At 43.8% G+C, this 11,020-nt stretch overlaps 1 long non-coding RNA gene across 1 annotated transcript; it reads right to left on the reverse strand.

Moving 5' to 3' along the window:
• Positions 1–3,067: 3,067 nt before the first annotated feature.
• LOC115546776 (uncharacterized) lies at positions 3,068–5,337 on the reverse strand. The gene is made up of 2 exons (XR_003977265.1): positions 3,463–5,337; positions 3,068–3,347 (listed from the first exon to the last, which is right to left on the reverse strand). It is a non-coding gene; the product is annotated as an uncharacterized LOC115546776 (long non-coding RNA).
• Positions 5,338–11,020: the final 5,683 nt, after the last annotated feature.

An 11,020-nucleotide genomic window follows, 5' to 3' on the forward strand; every position in this document is an offset into this window, starting at 1 on the left:
TTATAGTTTACAATAAGGTAATTTATAAAATGATTACCGCATGTGAAAGCAGTTCCTGGAACCAGGAACCACGACTGGAAGCCAGTCGTGATTGGTTGAGGTTGGAACAGGGAGATCCCAGGAGAGGCAAAGATCAGTCACACGGTAGGTTTCTGCTGCAGTAAGTTCTGTATTCTTCAGCTAAGAAAATCCAGAAACCAACGAAAGCAGAACAGAATTTCAGAATAACATGCCAAGTTCTTTTCTGGGCAATCCACAAAAAAGGGTGGATAGAAATCACCTTTTGCTTAATATCTAGTTCTGAATCTATTTGTCGATGCTTTAGATGACAAAACAATGCATCATTGTGGTGCATTGGTGTACTGTATGTCCACTTTCAATAACATTACTTACAAAACCTATTGTTTCCCGATGGTCAAGATCAGGACAGTCCAGCAGGCTCAGAGCTGACACTGCTGTGTTTGTGCTCCCACCAGTCAACAGGGTCCCCACAGGCAAACTGATTCCTGACACACCAAAACCACCATGCAGGAAGGAATGGCCTATCATTCGACTTGCCATCTCAAACAGGTTGCTTTTCCGAAGCACAACAGCTGCAGAGGGAACCCGATGCTCTTTTTCCCCTTCAAAAAGGCTTGAAAGAGCAGCAGAGCCTTCATTTAAAGAGGGATAAATTGTATCAGACACCATGTAATATGAAAACATTATGTAAGGCAAGCATCCATTAGACATGCATGGTCACAGTGGAACCAAAACTCCATTTCTGGGGGTTTATTGAACTAAAGGTGAGTATAAACATGTCAATAATATTCCCCCATTGAATGCACTTTAAGTCAAAGGAATAGGCAACAATATATAGTGCAATTATTTAAATTATTATTGTGAAAAGATTAACAGTTTCTGGAAGGGTTTTAACATGTGCGACAACTTTCTATATATATGTACATATACAGTATATATAGCATCTAAGCTCCTCCCCTTACTCTGCCTGGCCCGCCCAGAGACGTTGGCCCGCCAATGAGACACGGCCGTGCGAGCGCCACGTGTGTGTGTGTGTGTGTGAATACACGCACGGTAACGCAAGTGTTTCTTGTCGGTTCTTTGACGTCTCTTCTATTTCCACAACGAGACTGTAGTGGGGGTTATCTCAGCCGTGGTTGAGAAGGAATTGGGGGAAAGGAACTTTGGCTTTTGGCTCCCTGAAGTACATGAACTGCGACATGCCGCCGGTTGCCGCGAAGCACCACCGCCCGGCAGCGGGCAGCCGGTAGCCGGCAGCAGGCAGCGCGCGGTTCAGTCGTGAAAGTGGAAGAAACAGAGACGTCGCAGAACCCGACGAAGTCGTCTGTGATTCATAATATCGTCTGGAGGCGCACACAGCTTTTGGCCGTGATAATATGTATTATATGATATAGATATCTATGTATTATATGATATTATTTAGATATAGAGCTCCAGGACTGTAACGAAAGTGTTGTACACTTCCTTGTTATTTGGATAACCGTTCTGCTTTTGGTGTTATGGCGCATAACACGTCGGACTCTCGTCTCTGGTATTTCTACAACGAGTCTCGTAGTGGGGGTTATCTCAGCCATGGTTGAGAATGAATTGGGGGGGAAATGAACTTTGGCTTTGACTCCCTCAAGAACATGAACCACGGCATGGAAGAGAAAGGGATTGATGGCGGCGAATGTCTCCCGCTTGAGCCCCTCTGAGGAACCACCGCCGGAGGCGGAGGTGCCTAAGCGCTGCCCGGCAACAATCCCTTTCTCCTACTTGTCGCGGTTCAGTCTACTTCACATTGATGTGGACGTGGAAGAACCAGGAACGTCGGAGAACCCAACGCAGTCGTTTGAGATACATAATATCGGCTCACAGAGCTTTTGGCCGTGATAATATGTATTATATGATATAGATATCTATGTAGGCTATATGATATTATTTAGACATAGAGCTCCAGGACTCGCGTGTGTTCTAGAATATTTACAGAACACGGCTAAAGGCTGTGTGCGCCTCGCCATAGGGTGTATGCACTAAGCTGTGTGACGTACTTCCTGTTTCAAATAATACAGCTCGGTTGCTTCCGGTCTGTGTGTTTATCGCGCTAGCCTGCTGACTTTGATACTGTAAACATGGATCAAGACCGCAAACACCTTAAAACTGGACCTTTTCAGAGGCAGGAGACAACCTACACAGAGCACTGCTGTGTCCCCCACTGTACAGCGTCAGCAAAATTCAACGGGGTATTACGTTTTCATGGCTTTCCGAGCCAAACTGACGTGAGGAGTCGATGGATTGTGAACATACGCCGGGATGCATATGTCATCACCACTCACTCCAAGGTCTGTAGCAGACACTTTAGTCCCGACAAGTTGATTGAGCCAACTACTCCTCAGGGTCGAAGGAGACTTGCAAAAGGTGCCGTAGCGACCCTTTTTGAGTGGAACCAGTATACAGTCGAAACCCCAAGGCGCGGCGTGTGGGAGAGAGTTGATCGGTTCGTCGAAACTGCCCCTCCGGAAGATGAAGTTGATCTCCTATTCAACGATCAAGACTACTGCTCTCTCTGAACCGACTGCCATGGATATGTCCGCATCCGCTGCTGAAAGCGTCTCAAATGAAGTACAGGAGCTGAGAAAGGAGCTACAGGAGTTACGTCTCCAGCGAGAGTTTGGACTGCAGCGGTTTGCTGGCTCCGACGCAGACATCCGAATTTACGCAAGGGAAGTCACTTTTTCACAGTCACATTTTTTGTATTAGTCTGTTATTAGCCTAGTCCCTACGTGACAGGGATATGTGTCAGTCAGGGACATTGTTGGTCAGAAAATAGCTTTACCTTACAGATTAATTTATAGTACTGTACCAAATTATTTCTTAATAGGTCTGTGAATGATTAATAGGACACATGTCCTATTAATCAAGTAGTGGCATGTTGAGAGATGGTGTAATTGGAGTTGGGGATGTCCATGTCTTATCAGAATTTATATATATGAATGTGACCACACCAATAGTACAAAAACAAACAACATTTATAATACAGATTTGTGTAAAGACTTACAGAGACGTGTTTCCAGTTCAAGTCTACAAAAGTTTATTTTTAAATGGTTGAAAAAAGTCATGTTATTATTCTATGAGATGAAAATAGGAGCACTGAAGCGCCAGCGCCAGAATGTGACCGTCTCCAACTCCACCAATGCTGGTCCTAGAACAAAATACTATCAATAAACAATTGTAAAAATTTTAAATGTATGAATTGAGCAGGTAGCACCCTACTTATCTACATGCAAGTACACGTCAAACCACCAAACCGCGCCTCCCAAAGATACGGCCCAGACAAGAACACTACTCTAAAAAGAGAGCACAGAGAACACATTAGGGCATTGGATATCCACACACATCAGGTTGTCTTACAGGAAGTTGGTGCAGTTATTGAACTGCACCCAAAGAGGAAACTAAACAAACCTGTCAGCTGAGTGCCAGGGATTAGTTACGACGCCCTCCGGTAGAGCAACCGTTGCGTAGTTGCACAAGTCACAATACAGGTAAAAGGGAGGTGACTGAGGCTGAAACAGATATATGGGAGAAATACAGGTCACCCTGCTACATAATATATACATATATATATTATATAAACGATAAAATCTTAATCTTAGTAGTTACTGTTGACATTATTTTGGTAACAATGTATACTTTTGATGTACACTTCTAATTGACAATTTTTATGCGATGTCTTTTGTGAATAGATTTGCCAGCTACAACCATCTGATAGCTTTTTGGTCTTTGATTGAGCCTTCTCTACAAGATGGTCCGTGTTTCCAGAGCCAAATCAGCTGCCCAGAAAAAAGAAGTGGTCGCACCTGCACGTGCATCAACAGTACTTTATAAGTAGTTACAGATGTAATTATATGTGATGCCATTGCATTTGTATTTGTTGTTTTTGAGCTATACTTTTTTTCTTTTCCTCTCAGAGACAGCTGCTCCAGCCCATAGATTAACTCTTTATTTTTTTATCCCTTGGCTGATGAATCACAAAACTTGATCTAAGAGAAAAAGGTAAATCATTAGAAATATAACCTCAGCATCATGGGTGTAAAAAACAACTTGTTTCTTATGAAGGTAAGTACTTCAACTGTGCTAGAAAAAGCCTACCACCTGAATGCTTACTGTTATATTCTCTCCCTCTTAAAATAAAGATGTGTTTTTTTTTAAAGCAGACTCCAAGAATCACAATTATTCCAATGTACCTGTACTTCTGCTGTGCAAACGACAATAAATATCTTGTTTATTGAAAAGTTGTAGCCTTGTACTCATTACTCAGTACTCACTTGACTATATTAAATTGTGTGTGAAAAACAGGGAGACATGAAAAACATTCAAGTTGGTGGCCCTTGAGGACTACACTTAGCTACTGCTTAACCGAACAAACACCACTGAACAGGGATGAACACAGCTTCCTGCCTAGACTCAAACTGTGGTGCCTCGCTCTTCCCCATCGACCTGTAGCACAAGGCTCTCACGCTGACCTGCACTGTCAGCTTGTCTTTATTGGACACTGAATGAATTAACACATACAAATTCATTAAGCTTCAATTGTACTGGGTTACTCCCATCATCACATCTATAACATGTTACTACATGGAAAGAAACGTTAGGTAGCTAAGTAATGTTACTTTTATATACACAAAACCGTGGCTGTACTTAAACTATTATTACTCAACACAACAGGCAAACATCAAGGCTGATATAAAACACTTGTTAAGAAATCTTGTTGGCGTTTGCTGTTCCTGCATCGTAATACACGTTCGACAGTGACAGTTAACTGACAGATTAGACTTTGACAGTAGCTAGCGTCTGTTAGACGTCGTTTTCTTACCTTCGTAGCTGTGAATGTAGGTCGAAGCATACAGCCTAAACCCCTTCTCCAATTTGCTTGTCGGAGTTTTTGTTTCCCGACATAGACTATGCACATTTGTGATATTTATTGTCGGCAGCTCCTGTAAACACTGGGTGTAGAACGTTGCCATCTTGGAACCGGAAGCTGATGAGCTGTATTACGGCGAATCAGGAAGTGCTTGTGCAAGTAGCCTATTGACTGAGCATCTTAACAGTAGTCCTTTTAAACTGCACCCCATGCAATTTGGCTTTAGAGCCAATCACTCCACTGAGACAGCTAATTGTTTCTTTGTGGAAAACATCAAGTCTAAATTGGACAAAGGAGGTATAGTTGGAGCAATTTTCTTAGATTTGAAAAAAGCTTTTGACACTGTCAACCATGAAATACTCATCCACAAAATGTCCTATTTTAATTTCTCAACCAGTTTTACTGACTGGATGAGATCTTACCTGTCAAATAGAGTTCAGTGTGTGAGAGTTAGTGGTGAGACATCACCACCCCTGAGGAACGAACTGGGTGTACCCCAGGGATCTGTCCTGGGCCCTACTCTGTTCAGCATCTACATAAATGACCTGCCATCAGTGTGCACTGGATGTGAGATTCAAATATATGCTGATGATACAGTCATATATGTTCATGCAAAAACTGAAGCCCAAGCTGCTGCCAAGCTCAGCGACACAATGGTACATGTACGTCAATGGCTTACTTGCTCACAGCTGAATCTCAATGTTAACAAGACAGTCTGTATGCTTTTTAGCAAAAGCAAAACTGTATCTCACTGTGAACCCAATGTTTGTGTGTCTTGGGAGGTCATTCAAACAGTTACACAGTTTAAATATCTAGGCATTATTCTTGACTCTACTCTTTCATTTAAACATCAAGTGAGAAAGGTAGTGCAAATAACCAAATATAACCTAGCAAATTTTAGATATATAAGGAACTGTATAACAACACCTGTAGCAAAGCTATACATGAATACTATGATAATCCCTCACCTAACATATTGTATGACAAGCTGGACCCAGGCATGTAGCACAACATTAAGGCCTATTTTATCACTTCACAAACAAGCACTTAAAGTCTTGGAAAAAAACCCCAAACTTTACCACCACTGTAACATTCTTAACAAATATAACTTACTCAGTTGGGAAAATATTTTAAAACACAGTGATGCATGCCTAATCTTTAAGATCATTAATGGGAAGGCTCCTCCACCACTCTGCACTTTCATACAGCAGAAGTAATCTAGCAGCAGAACCACAAGGTCTGCCTTAAAGGTCCCATGACATGAAAATCTCACTTTGTGAGGTTTTCTAACATAAATATGAGTTCCCCTAGCCTGCCTATGGTCCCCCAGTGGCTAAAACTTGCGTTTGGTGTAAAACGAGCACTAGCTGTTCTGCTCGCCTTTGAAAAAACGGAGGCTCAAGCGCGCTGATTTGGAATGTCTGTGCTCATGACGTCATGAGGAATCTCGGCTCCTCCCCTTACACTGCCTGGCCCGCCCAGAGACGTTGGCCCGCCAATGAGACTCGACCGTGCGAGCGCCACATGTGTGTGTGTGAATACACACTGTAACGCAAGTGTTTCTTGTCGGTTCTTTGACGTGTCTTGTATTTCCACAACGAGACTGTCGTGGGGGTTATCTGAGCCATGTTTGAGAAGGAATTGGGGGAAAGGAACTTTGGTTTGACTCGCTGAAGTACATGAACTGCGACATGCCGCCGGTTGCCGCGAGGCACCATCGCCCGGCAGCGGGCAGCTGGCAGCAGGCAGCGCGCGGTTCAGTCGACTTCAGGTTGATGTGAAAGTGGAAGAACCAGAGACGTCGCAGAACCCGACAAAGTCGTTTGTGATTCATAATATCGTCTGGAGGCGCACACAATATATTATATGATATAGATATCTATGTATTATATGATATTATTTAGATATAGAGCTCCAGGACTGTAACGCAAGTGTTGTACACTTCCTTGTTATTTGGCGCATAACGCGTCGGACTCTCGTCTCTGGTATTTCTACAACGAGACTCGTATTGGGGGTTATCTCAGCCAAGGTTGAGAAGGAATTGGGGGGGAAAGAACTTTGGCTTCGACTCCCTCAAGTCAAGAACATGAACCACGACAAGGAGGAGAAAGGGATCTTTGCCGGGCAGCGCTTAGGCACCTCCGCCTCCGGCGGTGGTCCCTCAGCGGGGCTCAAGCGGGAGACATTCGCCGCCAACAATCCCTTTCTCCTCCATGTCGTGGTTCATGTTCTTGAGGGAGTCAAAGCCAACGTTCCTTCCCCCCAATTCATTCTCAACTTTGGCTGAGATAACCCCCAATACGAGTCTCGTTGTAGAAATACCAGAGACGAGAGTCCGACGCGTTATGCGCCATCACACCAACAGCAGAACGGTTATCCAAATAACAAGGAAGTGTACAACACTTGCGTTACAGTCCTGGAGCTCTATATCTAAATAATATCATATAATACATAGATATCTATATCATATAACATTGTGTGCGCCTCCAGACGATATTATGTATCATAAACGACTTTGACGGGTTCTGCGACGTCTCTGGTTCTTCCACTTTCACATCAACCTGAAGTCGACTGAACTGCGCGCTGCCTGCTGCCGGCTGCCTGCTGCCGGGCGATGGTGCCTCGCGGCATGTCGCAGTTCATGTAGCCTACTTCAGCGAGTCAAACCAAAGTTCCTTTCCCCCAATTCCTTCTCAACCATGGCTCAGATAACCCCCACGACAGTCTCGTTGTGGAAATACAAGACACGTCAAAGAACCGACAAGAAACACTTGCGTTACAGTGTGTGTATTCACGTTGATGTGGACGTTGAAGAACCAGGAACGTCGGAATATCGGCTCACACAGCTTTTGGCCGTGATAATATGTATTATATGATATAGATATCTGTGTAGGCTATATGATAATATTTAGATATAGAGCTCCAGGACTCCCGTGTGTTCTAGAATATTTACAGAACACGGCTAAAGGCTGTGTGCGCCTCGCCATTGCGATACATCCACTGTAAACAGAGCGCATGGTACCGTCCCTGGCTGCAAGCTGCTCAGGGCCACACCCCCACCCTCCTCCTTGACACGCCCACCGAAACAGCGCATTTGGGGGAAGCTCAATGTGCGACTGGCTCGGAGTGGCTGTAACTCTGCACCACGGCTGAATTTCAGGAACGTCTTTGAATACTGTGTTAGTTGCCCACTAATACCTATATTAAAGAATACATAAAATAGCATGTCATGGGACCTTTAAGAGGGGACTGTGTAGTCCCTCTTCCAGTTCCTTCGGCCAATTATGCTTTTCTGTGAGAGCCTCTAAACTATGGAACCAATTGCCAGTGGACATTAGAAACTCCACCTCACACCATACATTCACACACCATCTTAAGGGCTGGCTTTTGACCATACAAAAATGTGAGCGCCTCTCATAATACATTAATGTTTGTCTGCCTATATACTTTAGCTCGCCTGTAGTTAGATGGATAGTTGGTTACTTTATTGATCCCTTAAGGGTTGTATGGCTGTATGGTTATATGTCTTATGTTTTAATGTTTTAATGGAGCCAGTCCTATGGCATTATGTTTTATTGCTGTATATCAATTGCTGTGTGATTTAATATGTTATTTTATTTTCAGCCACCATGTGCCTAGTGTAACATCTTGCCAAAGGACTACAGTTGAAAATTAGCCTGCTGGCTAACACTGGCGCATTTACAGAAATGTTTATCAATGTGCACTGTCCTTTAAATAAATGAAATGAAATTGGCTGGTTCCGCAAGGCAAATAATAGAACATATTTAATTATCTTTCTATCTGTCTATCTAACAACGCACGGGTCTGGTTTTAATGTGATGTATTTTGTGTATGTCCAGTCAGACTTGTTGTCTCCCTTGTTCTGTGTGGTCTAAATGAATTCCCGACATGTAGTTTGGTATTAATAAAGACTTGACTAGGCTATTTATCTATCTAGGCTATTATGCCGCTTTTCCACCGCACATGTAGCTCGACTCGACACGACACGACTCGACACGACTCGACACGGTAGCAGCGCGGGTCCTTTTCCACCGCAAATAGTACCTCCGGGACGTGGGCGGGGTCGGCTGCGCGAAAGGGCCGTGACGTATTTTTGTATGCGACGCAAACAACACCTACGTAACCCACACATGGACAGAACCCACATAACAACAATGGAGAACATCGATGCGATGGTATTCGTGTTCGTATTATTAGCTGGCATGTTGAAGAAGTGGAATATGTTGGCTGCGGCGCTGCTATGGCTGTTACCAGCATGGTTGCCATGTCGCTCTCGTGACTTCGTCACACTCTCTGGCCAATCAGTGGCCGGCCGTCTGCCGACGTCACCTTTTAGCATCGGCTCAGCCGCTTGGAACCTAGAGCGAGGCGGTACTAGAAAAAGCAGCCACTTCAGGTACCAGATACCATGTTTTCGCGGTGGAAACGCAAAAAAGGCGAGCTGAGTCGAGTCGTGTCGAGCTGGTACCATGCAGTGGAAAAGCGGCATTAGTCAACAATTATTCGCCGAAGGCAAAGTGAATAGTGGGGAATAGCCCCAAAGACTGAAGGTTTATTTGTTGTTATCAGCTGACATTCTGCGATGAAAACAATATCAATTTTGAGATGTCAATCATGGGATATTGACCAATATCCCGAGATAGCGAACCAATCAAATTGCGCAATCTTAGGAGGTTGACGTGTAGCATATACTAACTATATATAATATCTATGTATCTGTATAATCTACTGAACACTCTATTACTAGTCTCTACTCTCAAGGGTCTCAATCATGGACATATTATAAAATGGACAATGGATTCCAAAATGGTGCCCATTCATTCCTATGTAAACTGCTCAATGGCGCAGGGCCCAGTTTCCCGATAACGATGGATCTTCCCTCGTACGATCATTCTCACGATGGATCTTTCGAACCATCGTTAATTTCTTTGGAGCGTTTCCCGAAACTCCTCTTAACATGAACGCGCATTCGCTGCACTCACGACGTTCGTAGGATTGTACCCGTCCACTGACATGGTGCTGAAACGGGTTATGAAGCAGGGGGAGATGCAGGAATGTCGCAGCGAAATGGGGTTAAAAAGGGTTAAAATATCTCCCCATCAAGGCCAACCGCAGAGTAGCCTACGAAAAGAATAGATTGCAATAATATGCATGCTAAAGATATTAAAACACAATTGATTAGGCCTAGGCCGACATATGTATCAGTCCTAATCCTGAACGCACTGTGCATACATTTATTCACGTCATTTCCCCCCTCAAATAATTCCATATTACAAAAATCCAGAATAGCTTGTGTGACAACTACATTTATCTTAATGTGCTGATTTTTTAAACACATATTTTGCGCAGCAAGAGAGCCGACTTTATCTGATTCCGCATAAGGTTGCATTGATTGGCTCTGTATAGAATATTTGTAGATATTAAAAATGCAACGTTCCATTCATCATTAAAACGTGGCTATTGCTGACCCGATCAGGAGAGCTTGGTCTAGATCCTGCCCATATTGTTGGGCAGGATGAAGTAGGCTATAGGCAGGGTTCGAGTTATGATTCTCTGTGGGGGTCTAGTTGTTGACGGTGGGGGGAGACCGGCCTTGCGCTGAATTTTGACGGGGGGGGGGGGGGGGGGGGATATAGGACGTAAATATGTGCTATTATGACACAGATCTTCTCAATGCCGTGGAACACTCCGTTCACTTGCATGGGCCATTCACAACAACGCCAGCTTCTTTGGTTGCTAAGCGACGTCAACGTCTTTGGCTAACTATTTCTCTGCTGATCAACACTAAGTGTGGTAAGTTGGTAACAAATAAATTGTAAAAAAAACACCTTGTGAAGTTATTTTTTCGTTTGGCAAGTAGCCGCTCATTATCGAAAATAAGCCCCTTCAGGTCGAAGCACCTCCGTTTCGCGTCGGTGTCCGGTTCGCCCTGTCTGGGCTTATTTTCCCGATAATGACCGGCGTTCTATTATCCCACTTAACGTCAATATAACTCTGCATGTGGAAGGGAAAATATCTTTCTTTGTAATTGCAATATTATGCTGCTGTATTTTCAGAGACCCCCACAGATAGCCTATT

Source organism: Gadus morhua, chromosome 7, assembly GCF_902167405.1.
Source record: "Gadus morhua chromosome 7, gadMor3.0, whole genome shotgun sequence".
Classification (NCBI taxonomy): domain Eukaryota; kingdom Metazoa; phylum Chordata; class Actinopteri; order Gadiformes; family Gadidae; genus Gadus; species Gadus morhua.